The 4,488-nt window shown below is 48.4% G+C and overlaps 1 long non-coding RNA gene across 1 annotated transcript; it reads right to left on the reverse strand.

Annotated features, from left to right (window-relative positions):
* Positions 1–3,075: 3,075 nt before the first annotated feature.
* LOC130332951 (uncharacterized) lies at positions 3,076–3,733 on the reverse strand. Its single transcript, XR_008875387.1, has 2 exons — positions 3,563–3,733; positions 3,076–3,462 (listed from the first exon to the last, which is right to left on the reverse strand). It is a non-coding gene; the product is annotated as an uncharacterized LOC130332951 (long non-coding RNA).
* Positions 3,734–4,488: the final 755 nt, after the last annotated feature.

The raw sequence follows: 4,488 nt of genomic DNA on the forward strand, positions 1-4,488 counted from the left end.
AGCACACAGTGCAGTCCAATTTCTCTCCGTTTACAGAAGAGATAAAGAGCGGCTTGACGAGACGGGTTACTGGAATACTGAACCTATTAACGAAAGAGGCCAAGATAAAGTTTCCTGCAGAACCTGAGTCCAAGAAGGCCACTGCTGAGAAGGAGGAGTTGGCGGAAGGAGAAATCCGCACAGGTACAGTCAGACGTGGAGAGGCTGAATTCATACCAAGTGTCGTTTCACCCTTGTGAAGTAAGTGCGTGCGTTTCTCCTGACGCAGAGGGCGGATAGGACAGTCTTTTAGGAAATGTTCGGTACTAGCACAGTACAGGCACAAATTCTCATTTCGGCGGCGAGTCCTCTCTTGTAGGGTCAGGCAAGACCGATGCGGGTGGCCAAATGGATTAGTTCAGACAAATTAGCAGGAATTTCTCGTGCGGCCAGGACATCTTTTATGTTACTGGATAAGCCTTTCTTGAAGGTCGCGCAGAAGGCCTCATTATTCCAGGATAGCTCAGAGGCGAGGGTACGGTACTGGATGGCGTATTCACCCACAGAAGAACTCCCTTGGACGAGGTTCAACAAAGCAGTCTCGGCTGAGGAAGCCCGGGCTGGCTCCTCAAAAACACTACGTACTTCTGAGAAGAAGGACTGGATAGTAGCGGTGGCGGGATCATTGCGGTCCCAAAACGGTGTGGCCCATGACAATGCCTTTCCAGCAAGGAGACTGACCACGAATGCCACCTTAGACCGTTCGGTAGGGAATTGGTCCGACATCATCTCCAGGTGTAGGGAACACTGGGACAGGAATCTACGGCACTGTTTAGAGTCCCCATCAAACTTGTCCGGTAGAGACAGGTGGAAGCTAGGAGCAGCCACTCGCTGCAGGAAATGCGGGAGCTGGCGGAGGAGATGATTGCTGTAGTTGCGGCAGAAGCCGTTACAGCATGACGGTCAGTTGAGTCAGCTGCTGTCCTTGCTGCGCGATCTGCTGTGATTGCTGGGCGAACACGGTGGTTAGGTCAGCGACACTAGGCAGCGGGACCTCAGCGGGATCCATGGCCAAATCTACTGTCAGGATCCGGACTGGTATGCAGCAAGGACCCTGGAGGTGGATCCTCTGTGTCAGTGAGGTGATGGCGTGGGCCGTACCAGGGGAACGGAATCTAAAGGGTTACTGGTTTTCACCAGAGCCTGCCGCAAAACGGGATGGACTTGCAGCGGCAGGTAACCCCCAGGTCGTTCCACCCGATAGCGACTTAACCCCACTGACAGCTGAGACAGGTGCGGTACACAGGGACAAGGCAAGAGCAAGGTTGGACGTAGCAGAAGGTCAGGGCAGGCAGCAATGGATTGTAGTCAGGGGCAACGGAAAGCGTCTGGATACACAGGCTTGGGATACACAAAACGCTTTCTCAGGGCACTAAGGCAACAAGATCCGGCAGAGACAGGAAGGGGTAGTGGGTTTTTATATGAATGGGAGTGATTGACACTGATTGGGCCAGGCACCAATTAGAGCGGGACCGCGTGCGCCGGGACGTGACAGCAGGGGGAACGGGACAGGTGAGTGGATTGTGATGCGACCCGCGGACGGGCGCGTACCGCTATGCGGATCGCATCCCCGCCGGCAGTGACAGTGCAGCGCTCCTGGTCAGCGGGGCGCTGCAGACAGGAGACCGCCGCGAGCGCTCCGGGGAGGTGCAGGGACCCGGAGCGCTCGGCGTAACACGTACATCCTGTTATTCTGCTTCGCTTGACTGCTGACATGTAACTATTGTACAATTTTGTCATTTCCTCATGAGATATAACTAAGAATTGGTAAAAGTAAAGCAGAGTGTTCTTAGACGGTATCCTGTGTGCATGTATTCTTTCCACACCCGACAAGACGCTCTCCTGGTGCCAGTACAAGCCTTAAGCCAAATTGGACCTGGTACCAGGGGTACTGAGTAGACAGAGAACCAATCAGTAACAATCACATGAAATATCCCATGGTATAACTCTTAAAGAGATAACACATATTATACATTGGAACATATTTACAATGGGAAAGCAAAGGCTGGGGACACAGAAGGAGACTGTCTGACAGGACAGCAGGGGTACAGGGTAACATATCCCTTACTGGGCCACCACATCGGTTTTTATATAAAAAATACCGGCAAAGTGTCTAAAATATTGGCTGTGCCTGTAAAATACTGGCCAGGTGGCAACACTAAGTGTGTGACATGGTTGTAATAATTATTGGGGAGATTTATCAAAACCTGTAAAGAGGAAAAGTTGACCAGTTGCCCATAGCAACCAATTAGATTGCTTCTTTCATTCTTAACAATACCTCTGAAAAATAAAAGAAGTGATCTGATTGGTTGCTATGGGCAACTGGACAACTTTTCCTCTTCACAGGTTTTGATGAATCCAGAGCTGTATCTAGCTCCTTTTGTGCCCGAGGCAAGAACAGAAGATTGCACCACCACCTCCATTTGGGCTCAGGCAACCCCTCAGAAATGTTTTTGCGGGCCGCCCCTACTGAATTATTTATTGTTATGTTTCTCACAAATGACATATTCACTAATCATTTTTCATAGACCACTTTAAAAATGAAGGAAGGAATCTGTTGCTATGGGCAACTCAGCAATCTTTCCTCTGGACGGGTTTTGATAAATCTCCCCCACTGTTTAGAACAACAGGTGCTGCATGGAGATCGCTGGGGTCCCAGCAGCAGGACCTCCACGATCAGACATTTTATCCCCTGTCCTTTAGATAGGGGATAAGATGTCTAGGGACAAAGTACCAATTTAAGGGCCAGTGCACGTAGCCAAAAGTTGATCCTTTGCAACCGTATGACCCCTAGCAAGTTCACTGCATGAGACCCGTTCATCAAAAAAAGGCTTGTGCACGGACCTTGCTGGGTGTCCTATGGTTGCCTTGGCAACTGCACCACCCAACACCAGTTGCCTCTCTCGGCTCCGCATTGTGCAGATCGAGCAGCTTTAGACACTTAAAAAAAACGAAAAAAAAACTCATGTAATTTACATTTTACTAACACTGTTTTTCACACACAGAAATAAAATAAATGAGTCGAACAAGTTGAAGAACAGTTTAAAAAAAGGGGAACTTTATTTATTATTTATTAAAGTGTTTGTGTAGGGATTTTTGTAACCTCCATCACTCACAAAGAGCGTACAGTAACTAACTCAGGACAGGAAAAACCTCCAGAGGGGAGGAAACCTGTAGGGAATCCATGGCTACTGTATTGCCCTTCCTCTGGGCATACTAAAGGAGGTTACCTCTAGAATTTGGGCCAATGTGTCTGTGTATGTTCGTGATTCGAGGGGCTGTGCCTTCATCCAACTTCTTGCTGTAGGTCCGGAAATCTAGGCCTTCATCCAACGTCTTGCTGTAGGTCCGGAAATCTAGGCCATCATCCAACTTCTTGCTTTAAGTCCGGAAATGCTACTCCACATGCTGGAAATAATGCATCTAAGATAGGAAAACAAAAGAGAGATTATTTACATGTTTATTATAGAAATGCACATGGAACTGCACTAAAACCTTTTGGACACAACAATGTGATACTTACCAGTCACAGTCATGTTTTTGACTTCACATTCCCGCGTCCCTACAGTGTCCAGCACCGGCCCCTCACTGATGGAGAATGAGCAGGAGCAGTGTTATATCTGCTCAGTGCTGCTCTCTGGTGGACAATGGTTATGACATCACATGTGTGACACGCTGTTACCTCCTGGGAGTTCTATTTGAGCAGTGCTGCTCTCTGATTGGCTGAAAATCAAAAAAGCTTTCTAATATATTCTGTATGACTGTTATCTAAGGGATTTGGGGGACTTTTTTTTTTATCAAAATGGCGCTGCTCCCTATGGGTGTGAAATATTTGTTTCTCCTAACCAGACACTCAGTATTTGTAATATCAATTGGTGGCCCCAACAGCCTGGGCCCATAGGTTTGTTACATAGATCAGCGCTGCTCCGGCAGGCTCAATGAGCAATGAGCAGCGCTAGCCACCGGGACGTCTGATGAGTGAACTCCCTGACGTTGCGGTCTGGAGCAAAGGATGTCACTCGTCAGACGTCCCGGCAGCCATTGATTTAAAGTGGTCGTGGCTCCTGCTGCCAGTTCAAGATCAGACACCATGGCCCTAGATTGACATACTGCATCAGTGATCCCCTGTGGCTGTCCACCTGTTGCAAAACTACAACACCCAGCAGGCCCTGAGCTGTCCTAAAACTCCCAGGGCATGCTCTGAATAACGCCACACATTAATTGTGTTTAATCCCAGCCTAAGCCTAGGAACAGACATAATTTTTGTTTGAGTTTTTTTTGGGCAAAAAAAAAAAAAAAAAAAAACACCACAAAAACTGTCCCCCCCCCCCTCATTTCTATTCTTCCAAAATGCCATCTTTGTGGAGTTTTTACCAAAAACACTGGGGGAGATTTATCAAATCCTGTGCAGAGGAAAAGTGGCGTTGCGACCCGGGTGCGGGGGGTGCG

This window comes from Hyla sarda, chromosome 1, assembly GCF_029499605.1.
Source record: "Hyla sarda isolate aHylSar1 chromosome 1, aHylSar1.hap1, whole genome shotgun sequence".
Taxonomy (NCBI): Eukaryota; Metazoa; Chordata; class Amphibia; order Anura; family Hylidae; genus Hyla; species Hyla sarda.